Source organism: Macrosteles quadrilineatus, unplaced genomic scaffold (genome assembly GCF_028750875.1).
Source record: "Macrosteles quadrilineatus isolate MER2022 unplaced genomic scaffold, UCM_ALF_1.0 Scaffold_7__1_contigs__length_78375512, whole genome shotgun sequence".
Taxonomy (NCBI): domain Eukaryota; kingdom Metazoa; phylum Arthropoda; class Insecta; order Hemiptera; family Cicadellidae; genus Macrosteles; species Macrosteles quadrilineatus.
In genome coordinates, this window is record NW_026542600.1 from 3659109 (window position 1) to 3675822 (window position 16714).

A 16714-nucleotide genomic window follows, 5' to 3' on the forward strand; every position below is an offset into this window, starting at 1 on the left:
GCCACAACGATTGGCATTTCTCTAGTATGGAATATTCCAGTTATCATAACAACAAACTTTATATCATAATTTTGATGCTAGGAACCGGCTTCTTCATTTAAGATGTACTCTATAGATGTAAGTCATTAAAAGACTTCACGGGTAGATAATTACAGAACACCGTACTTATGCACCACTTTACAAACGTAAAGTTAGGTACAATTTAAAGAAACGACAGGGTTTGAAGAATTTCTTTTAATTGTAAGTGTATAGACGGAATTATAAACAAGGGTACACCAAACTTTAGTTCTCGACCTCATCGACAAACTATAACATAATCCAATTCTTAATCTTCGAGATTATAAAAAAAATAATTACCCAACCAAGGACAAACCTAATAACTACCTACAACTCTAAAAATAATAAAACAAAGTAAATCTTCCGAGATAAAAACTAATTAAATAAAGAATACTCAACGAATTACTAGACACTGAAACAACAGCAACTTCATACACGATTCTAAATGGTTATCTGACTCATCAAACATAGACCATCAGCAATACCAAAACCAAATGAGATAAGGAATACTCAGCAACCTTATAGATGTTAAGCCCCTGCAACTTCAACATCCAACAGGTTTGATACAGTACGACGCATTCTTCAACGATTGCGCTTCAATTACAAACCACAACTGTAGGAGAAGATGCACCAAAGATGTTGAACAATCTACCACTCAAGTCTCTGTCCCTGTCGGTTAGATTCAGCTATCTAAAACTAGCTGTCTCCATGACTCAAATTCGCCTCTCTCAAGTATTTGCTCTCGAAATGTTTACACTCACAGCCACTAGCTTTTAGGGGGTCTGACTATTTCATTCAATGTTTTAACTGGCTTACTGCGAATGTTTTTATAAATACACACTGTTCCATTAGAGAGACTATCAGTAAAACCTACTGTACAGAATACTTGCGTCTTCAGGCTAAGTTTAGCATTTCTCTAATATAAAGGGTTACTATAACATATTGTAGTTGCTCATTGTAACGCTGAGGGTCAACCCTTCCGTTATAGTTAAACTAAGTTATATGATGGTATAATTCATCACTAGAGAATCGCAAAAGAAATATCGTTTTCAAGACTACTTTCAGTTAACGAACTAAGACAAGTCGAGATTGGAAAATGAATGAGGGTTGAAAATACAGTAACATCCCGTGCGATTAACTGCTACTATAGACATTTATTTTTTTAATAATTTTTTTATAAAAGTAGAGTGAAAATTGTGGAAATGTTTACTCCTGTATAATTCAAATGAAAAAAAATATTAACCATATCGATAAAAGATATGTAATGATTTATATTATATTATTGTTAAGTATGAGATTATTAAGGTAACACAGTACTCAAATATAAAATTTAAAAATTTTTTTTTTTATTATTTAGTTTTGTAGAACAGACTTTTCTGAACACGTAGATAATAAAAATTAAGGAAGAACATTTTTTTAATTTTCAACTACTTTTATAAACTATTGCAGCCTAATTTAGCATGTCCAAGGTCCTACTACTAATCAAGATGCAGAGGGTACGCCGTCAAATATTATTTTTTTTTATTATTTAGTTTTGTAGAACACACTTTCCTGAACACGTACATACCAAATATTATGGAAGAAAAAATTATTTTAAGCTATACAGTGACTTTTATACACTCTTACTTTAGCATGCCCAAGGGTCCTACTACTACCCGTGACAGGGAGTACTTTTGTCGTTTTCAGAAAGTCAAGTGGTTTTTAGTCAGGTACACTTTTCTTCCTCAATTATAATCCAATTTCAATAAAAATTGGTGTGTGTGTTCCTCATATGATAAGGAACAATAATAGGCCTACGAACCAGTTTCCATGACAACCAAAAACCTTTGAAATAAAAAATATTTTATGTTAAAAAATTACAAAATATTTTATAAAACTTTTAAACCCATACCAAACAATTTAATTTTGTTCAAAAACTTTTTTTGCTTCATATTATTGTTGTTAATAATGTGTTAAACTTAGTACAAAAATTTCAAGTTGATAGGTTAATATTTGTAAAAGTTATGTGTACCTAAAAACTGCAATTTTAACATGGACGGGATAGGGAGTACTGTGTCACCTTGATTAATTCATTGATGTAAATGATTGAGGATGAACACAAACAACAGAAAATCCTTAATGTGACTATTTATTGATTGTATTAACTTTATATGGTTTTTATTGTAAATGGCATTGTCGTGGAGTAAAAAATAAATATATTTAAATCATATTCGCATTTATTTCACCTTATTGCATTTATTGCTTGCTGTGTTGATATTGTTACGATGACATCCAAGTAATTTAAGTAGTAAACCATGTTTGATTTTTTGACCATGGCAAAGACAAACATTGCAAGAGCTACACTGAACAAATAGAACCTGAGGTATGAATGGAAATGAAAGTAAGCGAAGGTGAATGGCTTGTCAATTAATCTCTGTATTTACCAAACCACGGACGACCACAAGCTCAGTCTCTGGCGTACCGCAACATACCAACATCGTCATCACGGATACAAGTTAGATTAACAAGAGTGACAGAAAATGCCAATATTTTATGACGATAAGTAAGAATTTCTTGGACAACAATAAGGGATTTCGTCGGTAGGATTTTCTAATAAAATAGACAAAACTTGTGTTTTTATCAAAAGAGGTATTGCAGGTCAAAGGTAGATTGCAATGTTATTGTAGTGGAACATACAGGGTGAATAAAAAGGCAAGACTATCATGTAGTATTTTTCTACTTAAATATACAGAGATGTCCTTTTGGTGGTCGTGCAAACTTAGCAGGAAGTTTCTTTTTCTGATTTTGAAATTTTGAGTATCCCCCAAAAATAGGAGGTTTTGGGGGCAACTCAAAATATTTAAATGAACACCCCCTTCAAGTGACATCTAATTTTGAAGGGTTTACAAAAACTTAAGGAATGGTGAAAACCAGAGCAGGCTCTTTCCTCTATCCAAAATAGTAGCCATTATTACCATTACATTGATTATTTCTTATATTTTTAAAGTATAGACTTCAATAGATTTGACGGGCTGCCATTTTGGATAGAGGAAAGATAGCGTGTTGTGGTTTTCACCATTCTTATTTTTTTTTAACACTTCAAAATGATTTGTCACTTGAAGAGGGTTTACATCTACCCCAAAAATCCACCATTTTTGGGGGCCACTCAAAATTTTCAAAATCACAAAATGAATCTTTGTGCTAAGTTCCCACGACCACCAAAAGGATATCTCTGTATATTTAATTAGAAAAATATTAAATGGGGGTCTTGACTTTTTATTCCCCTTTTATAATGTAACTTGATAGTACATACAGAGGTATTTACATTTTGATGCAGTAAAATTGTATCAATCTGGACTTCAGCGCAACATCAGTGGAACAATTAAAATCTGAATAATTTCCAGATAACATCCTAGACTCTAGGTAATTCTTGTCTAATGGAGAAAAGGAACTACTTTTGGCCCGGAACTTAAAGTACTGAAAACAGCAGTTTTCATTGCAGTAAAGGGGAAATTATTTTCAAACCTGTAAAGTATTATCGGTAATCCAATATGGTAGCGGTGGCAATCGGATCATATTTATCGCTTCGTAGGAAAGCCGTAATATTGTCAAATAACTAAGTACACACGTAATATAAAATCATGCTATAAAGTAGCCAGTGCAACCACGGTTTGAGGTAAATCACTTTGTGAGAGTGTTTGTCCTCAATATTCGGTCTACCGCAATCTAGTTGTACACTCGTGGTCCAGTGGTATGGTGTTGTGATGTAACAAGAAGGACTGTGGTGCTAAGGTGAAGGTGAGGTAACCCGGCTATAGTCGCTAGTCGCCAGTCGTCAGTCGTCAGTGGCAGCAGTGAGAGTGTAGCTCTGTAGTCTGTAGTGTGGCTGTAGGTGTGCGCAGGACGAGTGTACAGTGAGTTACTACGCATGCGCCGCTGTGTCTCAGCCGGGTAAATACTTTCATCTATGTTTATTGTACATGCACAATACAGATTAAACATTTATGTTTTAATTCGAATCTTTGACATTTGGGTTAAGGGTAAACGAGTCACAAAACATTAAGGAACTATTTCCCCAATTCGCCAAATACTCATCCGAAAAACTACGTTTTTAAAGATTTCAATAATTGTAAATTGAGATTTAAAAATATTGAATGACTGGAAATTAGATGGATCTTACTAGGTTTTTATGTTGGGGTTATATTACAATAATAAGTTCTATGAAAAACATAAACATTAATAAATGACGTAGGTTAGTTTATGAATAAATTAAAATGTATTTATTAATGAACAAAAAAATATTGTTGGTTTAAGAATTAAGACAAAAATAATGATAGTATAATCGTAATTTAAAGCCCTACCTGTACATATTCTCCCAATAAAGTACATATAACATTTTACATAGAAATCAAACATATCAATTATATATTTATTAAATATTATAATGACATACCAAGACAACAAATAATTGAAACAAAAGTAATGGATGACGAGAAAATACTTAGAAGGGATCTTTGCAAGTAAAACTATAATTTACAAATTTAATAGAACATTTAAACGTTGTGAGACGATAGTTCGATTAAATAAAATATAATTGTATAAGGGTTTAAAATCAAATTCCATTCCGATAAGCTTGATCTCAATAATCGCGGAACATGATTTAATCAAGCGCTTAGTTTTACCATATCAATCGCAATAGCATTGAGGATAACAATCCGTTACGAAATGTGCAAAAGTATCTTACAAATCAAATCAAATATAATAATCCAGGTATCAAATTTGACGTGACATTGAAGTTAATAAACAACATAATTGGATTTGTTAAAGTATATTGTTACTCTTATCGCAATTCAAGATCACTGAAAATCAATGTGTAAAAGAAAAAAAAACAGTTTTAATCGTTTATTAGGTTTAGTATTTCCGTTGGTTTTAGTCGTTATGTTTTAATTGTCTTTGGCAAATTACAATAAAGACACCCTGTAGAGTTCCACAATTTATATAATTCTCAATTAAATTTCCACACGTAAATGGCTTCTGGATATAAAACAATTGACCAGTAGGCCAACAAATTACCATCCCCTGGATCCATATTCGTTTTTGAATGCGGTGGTGTAAAAATTAATTGCATTTGGCAATAATAAGTTGAAAATTTCCTACTCAGTTCCCTCCAAACGGTCCATAATCGTGTAGGTAAATTAAGGGCAGTAGCAGGGGTTGACACAATTTGCGGTTGCCAGGCAACTGTTAATCCGATGTTATTTGATATAGGTACTTCACATTATTTTGTCATAGTTCTAATTATTCTAATACATCTTTTGCCTAAAGTAAACGGTTACGGTATTATTACAATCTATGAATGACAAACCAATATTTTTGATTTATATTTTTCAATGTAGTGGAGCTTTTGTTCGAAACGCATAATTTCGCATTGAAATATTATATATTTCACTTAATTTAAATTTATTTGGGTGGACGAGTCAGATTAAAAATAAACTAGCCGTAATAGAATATTTATATTGAATTGAGCTAGTCTGTAACTGTTAATAAACTCATGTAAAAGCCGGGTACTTAAATGGCCTAAGTGGCCAATGGTCTTTTACAGCATTATGGTTACCTTTGAATTGGCCTATTGTATCCACTAATATCAATAGGTCAAATTTTTAATTCGTATTTCTTCGATGTATTTGTTTCTGTATTAACTTTATGTCGTCATATTTGCACTAAGGGTTGGGTATAATATAAGATCGGAATGAGATAAGTTTTGTCATTTGACCATCCAAAATTCCTCACATAAATATTGTTGACATTTGTTCATTGTGGAATATATTTCCACGATGAATGTACATGGCCATAACGATATAGTTTCAAATAGCCGCACTTAGGATACACCTTCCAGGTGTCCAGTTTCATAACCTTCGAAAGGCTTTCAAGAGAGTTGATAATCAACAGAAAACATTAAAACAAACACTTAATCCTTGCAACAGCGATAATAAATTGCCAATGGATCATCGATTTACCAACTGTACACAATATTTAAGTTATACAGGGTCATCAGTGTTACAAAACTTTTTTGGTGTAAGTACAAAGTAAGTGAAGTGTGATGCATAAGAGGTTTCGAGTCTAAAAACTAGCTTCCCAAAAAATTATTTTTAGTTTTTCAAAAATAACCATTTTTTAAACAAAATACAGAAATTTCTTAATTACCTGTAAATGGATTTGAGTAGATGATGTCAATTTTGGTGTCTTACATTAAATTTTGAATAAGAATAATATAAAATGATGGAGGATCAATAGTACAAACTCCATTGTTAATAGCTCCAAAGATTTAAATTAAAATCTATGATAAAAATTTAAAATTCATTGCTCTATTGAATTTGTCTACACCCTGTATACAAGAAGGTAGCAAAATATATAAGAAACTGCGCCATGTTATAAGCTTACCAACCATATGCCACATCACCGATGTTTAGATTATTATTGTTTTGATAATAATAATGTTTTGAGTCGTTTGAATACTAGAAAACAGAGAACTTTTTTCACAGTTTTTACTGTTGTGAAAATACAAGTTTTGCTGAATACATGCCGACTATTGTTTACAAATGTAAAAAAAAAACACCATGTTTTAGATTCTTCAAACCATCAAAGCGAACATAAGCAGATATAAAGCTCAATAGTTTAGTATATGGTTGGGAAGCTTATAAAATGGTACAGTTTTCAACATATTTTGCTACATTTTTGTTTACAGGGTGTAGAAAAATGCAATAGAGCAATGTTTTTATTTTTTATTTAATCATAGACCTAATCTTTGGTTGGTCTTCCATCATTTTATATTATTCTTATTCACAATTTAATGTAGAACTCGAAAATGACATCATCTACTCAAATCAATATACTGTACAGGTAATTGAGAAATTGATTATGCTTAAAACATGGTAATTTTTTTTTAAACTAAAAAAAATTGTTTGGGATGCATTTTTTTTTAACCTCTTATATGCATCATCACACTTCATCTACTTTGTACTTGTACCAAGATAATTTTGTAACACCGATGACCAGACACCCTGTACATAAATATTACTTTGCCGGCATTCTAATGTGGTAATCTTTATTTACAATAACATTAAGGATAAAATTATCGAATATTTAAAGGAACATAGCCTTAACGGTTGGTCTTAAAAACCCTTATTGACTGTCTTGGGGAATCGTCTCAAAAAGTATACTATTTTAGCTGCCCATATATTTTTAAAGGGTATATTAATATAATCCTGTTCGAGGAAAGCTATTTTTGAGAAGTTTAAAGCTGCATCTCTTCACCCTAAGTTCACACCTAGATATTTAGTTACAGGGAGGAAGTGTATACCAAATAGACTCTAGCCGGAAGTTTTATCTTAAGAATGATAAGAGTTAATGCACCAGGAAGACTAGGTCTATCTGAAGTACCCTGTAGGCTTCAATGATGCAATCTAAGTGCGAACCGATGTCTCGCCATTCCTCAATGATACCGTTCGAGAGCACCACGAATCGTGACAGTCCATCTTTGAATACCTCCGTGAAGAAAGGCATCAAAAACTGCCATAGCGATGTTGACAGATAACGAGAAATGAGTTCGCAGCAGGATTTGAACTTTGGTCCTCCGTGTCAGAGTTGAGCGTAACAACCTCCTCTGCCAAAAGTGAAGAGGTTAAACATGAGCTTATAGGAGGTTATTACACAATCTACAGGCCATACTTAAAGTCTTGAGGGATATTTTTATGCAACTGGTTTTGGCATTTCAAACAGATGACCTCTTACAAAACGAATTTCTCTTTAACCCCGCCTGGCCTTTCACCTATTAGGATCCTACACTTCTCGTTCGGTCTTCCATTGTTTGGATCACTGTCAGATTTGGACTCTAGAGTTTGGACAAACCTATGCTTTGAGAATACGGGCAAAAGTAGTATGTAATTTCTTAAAAAAATTTTTGCAACGTTGGGAGGTTAACGCGACAAGGTTTCTGTTTAATGTATCTTTTATTTGATTGGTGATTATATCGTTTGTCCGATTCATTATAAGTATTGCAGTTGTTCTACAAAATACTTTAGATGCCACGACTATTATAGATTAGTTATCAAAAAGGAAAAAAACAAATTCAGCTTCAGAGTGTTGTCGGATGAGCATTTCGAAGTTTTAAAAAATTAATTTAATGGTCAAGGTTAACATGCATGCGTAATTAAAACTTTGGAATAGTTTGAAGTGATTTGTTCGGATATTAATTTGCATTGCATAAGAGAAATGAAAAATAACGAGGATCTGTCATAGAAAAGTGCAGAAACTTTTAAAAGCTATATACGCTATGAAGAATCCAGGTTAGAAAGGATAATCAACCGATTCAAAGGGACAGTCATATATTATCCGATTTAGTTCAGAAGAAGGCACGCACGTCAAGCACTATACAACCTAAAGGTGATTCTAGCAAACATAAGTTTTAAAGTTAACTGGTTTCGTAATGTATTAATCTGTAAAAGGAGATTTCAAGAGTAATTTTGTTGTCATGCTTCGAACAATTAGTATTTATAGAATTACACCGACCGAGGCAATTTTGGCATGAGCATTGGATCTCTATTTTATTCTAAAAACGTGGGTCAGAATTTAATCCTCCGGTGGTTAGGGGCGTGTATATAAAGTGATATCCCACTGTACGCAGAGAACAATTCAAGCAGATTAGGCCTACTTGGAGAAGATTCACTTTCTATTTAGGGAACAGTATATAATTAATTTTAATTGTAATACATTTTTATAAGCTACACAATCAAAACAAAGAGAATGTGACTATAGCCAGATGTGTACAGTTAGGCCACATACATGCAGCGCGGTGCGCATACAACACAATAACAGGTAAAAGCACAGCCAATCTTCCCTTTGTGCCGTTGTCACAGCGACTACAGTATTGTCTTCCACTTAGAGGGCCATTCTACAGCACAAGTAGGTTAGGCCTCCACGTACCACACGTGCTCAGATAGCTTGCATAACTGTATTACAATGGATAAGTGATTGTGTTGTCAAATAGGATAAACATGCATATGCCTCGTTAACGGTCATACTAGACTAGACCCAGTCGCCAAGATAGGCGAGTAGTCTACAAGAGTGTCAGTGTAGCACAAGAACTCAACTTCGTAAGTACAATAATCTATACAGGGTGATTGGTACTCAGTGTGACAAACATTTTTTGGTGTAAGTACAAAGTAAATGAAGTGTGATGATGCATATCAAATGTTTCAAGTCTAAAAGTTAGTTTCCCAATTTATGTTTTTCCAAAATAACCATTGTTTTAAACTTAATACAGCAATTTCTCAATTACCTGTATATGGATTTGAGTAGATAATGCCATTTTCGTGTTCTAAATTAAATTTTGAACAAGAATAATAGGAAAATGACTGAGGATCAGTTGTAAAAACTACAATGTAAATAGATTCAAAGATAAAAAAAAAAAAAAAACAAAGGTCTATTGCATTTTTCACACCCTGTATACAAGAAAGTGTCGGAATATGTTAAAACTGCGGTATTTCATACGCTTTCCAACCATAAGCTACCCTATTGAGGTTTAGTTTTTTTTTTATTTGTTTTAGTGTTTTGAATACCAGAAAACATGGATGTTTTTTACTGTTTTTACTGTTCAAGCAGAGAAAAATACAACCTGTGCTTAATACATACCGACTTTCTATGTTTTAAATGTTAAAGAAGCCATGCTTTGTAGTCTTCAAACCACTAAAGCGTACATAAGCAGACATAAAGCTCAATGGTGTAGCATATGGTTGGAAAGCTTATAAAATGCCGCAGTTTTTAACATATTCCGACACTTTCTTGTATACAGGGTGTGAAAAATGCAATAGACCATTGTTTTTTAAATTTTAATCAAACATATTAATTTTTATCTTTGAATCTATTGACAATGTAGTTTTTACAACTGATTCTCCGTCATTTTCTATTATTCTTGTTCAAAATTTAATGTAGAACACGAAAATGACATTATCTACTCAAATCCATATACGGGTAATTGAGAAATCGCTGTATTAAGTTTAAAAGCGTGGTTATTTTTGAAAATCATAAAATAATTTTTTGGGAAGCTAATTTTTAGACTTGGAACATTTGATATGCATCTTCACATTTCATTGACTTTGTACTTACACCAAAAAATTGTTGTCACACTGAGTACTAATCACCCTGTATTGCGTTGCTAAACATTACGGAATCAAAGTGGGGTTTAAAATACACCCTGCCATTCAAACCTCCCGCTACATGGATGATTGAATTTATAAACTTACAAATTCATAGCTCGTAATTTCTTCTGATCACAGAATCATTAAATAGACCTGATACTAAGTACGAAACGAGTAAATAAATGTCAACCAATTCGAAGCGAGGTCTCCAATCAGCCCACAGCCAACTTTCCAGCGATGACAAGCAGGATAAATATTTCCTGTGGCATTTAACTGTGTGACATAACTGAGGCATGGCCACAGAGAAACCTGTGGGGCTCTACCGGTGCCTATGTGATAAATAGAAATTACACACGAGCAAGTCCAGCTCGCTTCCTGTTTACTAGCGGAACCGGTCCCAGTATTAACGCCCTTGACACAACTCACAACTTTCTTCCTCTACCAGAGTCCTCCAGTGCTTCTCGCGGCTCGACAATGACTGGAGGATGTTACACTTTCTCTGGTAAGTGCGCGTGTCCTGCCACTGCCAAAGGGTGCAATGACGAGTGCAGGAGTACACGCTAATAGGAAGGTATACGTTTCCCAATCCATCTGAGGAACATTGGAACCTAGTACTGATCCAACAATCCCCTATCTTACTCTCCCATGTTTTAAATGCTGATGCTAAAATCCTACCGGTTTAAGGCAACCAGATAGGTCATTCAGCCCTCTACACCCATGGGTCTGACGGAGCGAGCTGAAGCGTTTTAGAATGTACTCATATTTCTAAGCAAGCCTGAAATTGTCAAGAGGATAGAGAATATTCCTTATCTGGATTTCAGAAGCTTACTGATTTTTATTTCGTCTTCGAGGGTCTTCAATTTAGCGGGATCACACAAAAGTGGGAATCAAAACTACGGGCTATATTATGATTTTAGGCCTATTTCTATGTTGGATGTTAGTTTGAAAAGTTCACCTGATTACCAGAATTAGACGTATGCATTTCGGAATATATTTTGATAAAAAGGTTCCCACATATGCAATCCGTCACATGTCGGGCAACATCTTTAAGAGTTTTTCCCTTGCAACAGCATTTCCATCTTTAACCAACGCGCGTGTGCAAAAAGCAACACAAAGCAACAACAGTAATTCTTCGGTTTACTTGCATCAAGTCAGAAACAATGTATACTAACGAGATGGAGGGAGTTCGAGTCAGTTCCAAGTTTCACCAGGTACTATACTACTGTATCGAGGGTGGCCGGCGTGGTGTGGTGAAGGGACCAGGTGGTAGGCGGGCTCTGCTAGACGAGCCATGCACTTCCCTACCGTCGTCGATCATAGAAAGTGGAGTTTTTCTAGTGTGTTGTGTTCTACTAAATCATTAAAGATTGATAATTTCAAAACACTTTGTAGAGTAAAACAAGTATATTAAGTTAATATTCCACGGATATACGAGTAACAGGCATTACAGCCCATATAACTTACGCGTCAATAATAACTGCGAACATGGACCATGTAGTTTCAATATTTTTATACATACAGAATAAGAGTAACTTACTGATTAGGACTAGATCACTGCATTACCTGTAACAAACAAGTTTTTCATTAGGTTATATTTTGAAAGAAAATATTTCATAGTTCAGTACTTAAAGGACAATTAGGTTTGATTACTTATAATATTAAGACAGTTAATTGACATGGGCTTTACAATGACAATACACTTCATCCAAAAGTTTCTGCCTCAGTCACCTCTTCATTAAGTTTCTGGTGTACCCACTATAATATTAATATATGGTTTTTAATTTAATATGGATTAGGTTATATACTTCAATTTACTTAAACACCGATGAAATCATAAACAATTCCAGAAGTGGAGGGTGATTAATCAAGAGGGGCTGGTTACCACGTAAACATGGTCCTATAAAAAGAACGTCGTGGCAAAGTGTTTGTCAAGTTGAAATAAACTGAAAAATATTCACAAACATCCAAAGTATGTCCTGGATGAACTTAATTTCGTAAATAATTCTTTTAAGTATTTACAAAATCATTACATGTAATTTTAGCTTCTAAATAATAGTTAAACATTAATATATCCCCATCCATTGCAAGCTCTGATATGTTAAGAGCACAAAAGCACACAATCATTGGAAACAAATTAGTTTTAGAATGTTGAGAGCCTTAGAGACATGTTTAGAAACGTTAGCATGTTTAGCCGCCAACTTGAATTGACACGGTAGAACCCTCTTAACATATGTATATATACATAATGTAATCACAGTTTGGGGTAGGGGCTCTCTAAATAGACACAAGTAATCCTTTAACCTCCAACCCCCAAATTGTACCAATCTATTACGCTCGAAAGATAATACATCCATTTTATTCAAAACTAACAACAAACATTTTGACACAGGTTTTATACTAATTGTCTTATCTTCTGTATACAACCCCTTCCTCCTAAATCATTTATCTTGTATGAATCAATGATAATAATTTATTTATTAGTTTATTTGATAGTTAATTCTCTAATATAATAAATTGTTCAATTTAAAATATTATATAAGGTTCCAATAATAATGAACAATGGTATAAGGAATGAAGGGTTGTTCTTTCCATTTTAAGAATCGCTCTTTCCATAATATTATTTTATTCACTGATTATGCTCTTTTACAGTTTATGAAAATATGTGTTTATATCATTCACTATAATGGATATATTTTTACAAATCATTCTTTATTATCATTATCTTTTAAAATAAATTGTTTATGGCTACATTACTTCTATAGATCATTTTTATTCGCGGGCACTCCCTATTTTAAATTGTTTCTATTTTATTTAATCAATCCCTTCTATAAAACACCATCGACGAAGGACCACTCTCTTCCAAAAGATAATTCTCTGCTGAAAACAATTTTCCTCCACAACAAATTATGCTAGAGATAATTATCTTCCAAGAAATATTCTCTCCCAATGACCATTCTCTTCCAAGGACTATCCTCTTCCATTGACCATTCATTGTCTTCCAAGAACCGTTTTATTCCGAGGACTATTCTCTTCCAGGACCCATACTCTTTCAGGGACTACTCTAGAAAGACCATTATCCTCCAGGATCCATTATCTTCTAAAGATCATAGTCTTCCATTGACCATTCATTGTCTTCCAAGAACCGTTTTATTCCGAGGACTATTCCCTTTTAGTAACCATTCTCTTCTAGGGGCCACGCTCTTGCAATGACCATTCTCTTCAAGCATCAACACATCAAATTTGTATCGATCTCAAAATGGTACAAGCCAAATTGCTATCACAGATCTTTGACATCGGTCAATTCTTTTGTCTTCAGTGACGAACTAAGCTTGGTATTTCTTTATTCAAAAAGTACGAAGTTAAAGAAATTCAATCCTCTAGTGGTGTAACGTACCATAACTTTGGTAGAGCAGCTCTCTCCTAGCAATAGCGGGCATCATTAACACGTCCATCGTCCACCTGCTGGACTGCTGGAGCGGCTCACGTATAGATGGGCGAGGACGTGATGAAGGACATGTTTATACCCACACGTGCTTCCCTGCTCAAGTATCACTGTCCTCCTTCTTGGGTTCTCTTGTTCGGAATTCAAGATAGAAGATTTACCAATTAAGTAAGATCATACAACTTCAGATACTGACGTAGGCATTCGAACCGGATCGACCGGATGAAGCAAATACTTTATAGAAATCACAGAGAGCCTCAGTAAAAAGTCTGGCGTAGTAAAAAATGGCGTATACGACAGTAACCGGTGATTACTTTAGGACATTGTCCACTTGTCGATGGCTCTATTATCAGTATTCTGAAACCGGCTACAAAACATTTGAATGGCATGTCTGAATTGTCTTATGAGAATACTTATGAGAAAAGTGGAATACTTCAAAAGTTTTCTGGAAGATTTTAAACTTCTGATCAGTACGGAATGGATAATGCACAGAGAAGTAATATATGTTTATTTAAGCCTCTTTACTCAAATTTCAGATCTGTTTTCAAAACTAACTATAAAAAGAGATTGCGAGTTTTAAGAGAATAATAACATAGAGATATTGACTCCTTGTGCTTTTCAATTACTCTTATAAATCATTAATGACATTATTCTACATAACACTGTTTAAAATATCTTTGTAACTTTAATTATCAAGGAATATTTTAGGTGGATCTACTTTTCAAGACCAACTTGTTTACCAGAATTCATCTCAAAAAGTGTTCTAAAATTTGGCAATGATAATATATTATAAAGGGTATAATTAGCTGTTTGAGGTCTAGCCTCGGTCTTCAATATAGATAAACCCAGTAAATACTATTACTATACTACTACTATGAATACTATAACTTGGTTTAAAATAAGGAGGGTGTATCAACTGAGCTTAGCATACAACCTCTCCCCTACGCCCTTCCATTGCCTTATTAAGTATTTTACATTACATTTGTGAGGAAAGTCAAGGAAGTAAGCGTTACAGATGACGATGACAGTAGACAGTATCCTAACACAGAAGACAAGTTAGATGACAAAGAGTGTTTGTGTACGTGACTATGGTCAATGTGAACGTACAACTCTACGTGACTATACTACAAGGAAATGCCTCCAACATTGGGTTTAGCTCTCAGTAGGTCGACCTACTGCATTATTATGGGCATATCTAAATATAACAACTCTTAATTTTTAAAAGGAAATAAAATACAATTCAAACATTTTTTTAAAGTGTCTCTTTAAATAAAGCTAAGATCTCGTTTGGAGATTTGGGTGAAGAATACTTGATTATTTTTAGTAACGGAATTAAAAAGTGTTACGCTGTCTAACACAGTAGGGACTATGTAGTAAATCTGTTGAGAACAAATCACTACATATTTGAAGTAAACATTCTTATAAATAAACACCTAATGTTTTAACGCATCAAATACTGAAAGCAAAGCCACTGAAGACTGAGATTCTTCCAATAAAACACTTGCCAACGATTCACTCCTTCTTCAATTGAATATCTGATGAACTTTCATGTTTTACAAATTTAGTAGACGATTCTGCTCTAAAGAATGTGATGCAGATTACTCATTTTAACTCAACAAAATGGCAATACAGTATTAGTTCTGTTCTTTCTCCTAGACTGTATGTAAACTCAAGCATTCCTTTCCGAATAAATGTTAGTTTGAAAAGAAACCAACACCAGTTCGAAAATAACCGTGGATGGAAACTGGATTTATTTCTAGACTAAAGAAAGTGACTTAGCACGTAGTGACGTAACTGAACGTTCTCCCTCAAAATTTTGTCCCCAGAGCGGAGTAATTTTAAAATATTTTATTCTTAAACATGAACGAACACCGCTAGCATAACATATATAATTGAGTTTAAGAAAATAAGTTAACGATGACGATCAAAGATAAAATAAGGAGTAATTAGTCTACCTTTCCAGAGTCAACGGAGAATGGGATGGAAGGTCTAATTGGATGCAAATTGTGCAAGGAGAAGATCACTGAGAGAAAGATCACCGCTTGACAGATTGTGAAAGGTCACAATGACGTCATTGGAATTGGACAGAGAGAGATAGAGTAATTGTGACGTAATGTGTGAGAGAGAGAAGGCGAGAGGTGCTTACGACGACAAAGGTGTAAACTGTTGAGGTAGAAAATTATAGTCATGAGATAAGTTTATGTGGAGATAAATTATCTTGAAAGTTTTGAAAAGTGTTACGTAAATCCTCGTCTACATGATGGCTTAGTCAGCACGAGTCCTGGATTTAAAATTGTCGTTATCCGGCGCGCGTAGCTGCGCTTAATATCTATTATTTTATATCTTAATTTGTTCTTTACGATGAATAATAAAAGTGTATAACAAAAATAAAAATAGAATATTTTACTTCATTGCCAGTGGATAGACAAAGTTTTTTGTTTTTTCATTAGGCGTATAAATATATACGTTTTTAGGCGTACCTACCACCACGTGAGCACGCAACATACAGCTGTGAGTGTGAAAAGCATGAATTTTCTAAATTTAAACCGACGATAGTCAGGGATTGCCCTAGTGTCTTATAATGGTGATTGCGAAAGCAAGACACAAAGGAAATTGTAGTTGCTTAAATTCAGAGGGTAATTCGGATGAAATCATCAGTATTCTTGGAATTAAGACGATTTCTCCTTTAAACTTACCACTGATAATTTTTGCTTCAATCAATTTTGGTGTCATTTTTTATATTGTCAGTCTGGTAACGTTGCATACCTTCGGTGGATTTAAGTTTCGCATTAGTATTATTGGAGTTCCTTCTTTTAATGACAGTAATGTGGTGGGTTAATGACAAATTGAGAGTCATTTGAATACATGAGATAGCACTCACGATTATTATTCTCTTAATAATTTATGTTAGATTGTGTGGGTATAGAACAAAAGATAATAATATTAAGGCATTGCCATCCCTTTTATTGTTTATACATTACAAAATGATACATAAATACCGCATGACTTAGTTTATGAATTAATAGGTGAAGATTTTTGC

At 33.8% G+C, this 16714-nt stretch overlaps 2 protein-coding genes across 2 annotated transcripts in view; one reads left to right on the forward strand and one right to left on the reverse strand.

Annotated features, from left to right (window-relative positions):
- LOC128997751 (flotillin-2) overlaps positions 1-16714 on the reverse strand; it is a 309529-nt gene that overhangs the window by 162622 nt on the left and 130193 nt on the right. The window lies entirely within an intron of this gene.
- The window catches only part of LOC128997748 (glucose dehydrogenase [FAD, quinone]-like), a 48306-nt gene continuing 35466 nt past the window's right edge, over positions 3875-16714 (forward strand). The window contains exon 1 of the mRNA XM_054423404.1: positions 3875-3987. The gene's annotated coding sequence lies outside the window, so the exon portion shown is untranslated. The remainder of the gene's footprint in view (positions 3988-16714) is intronic.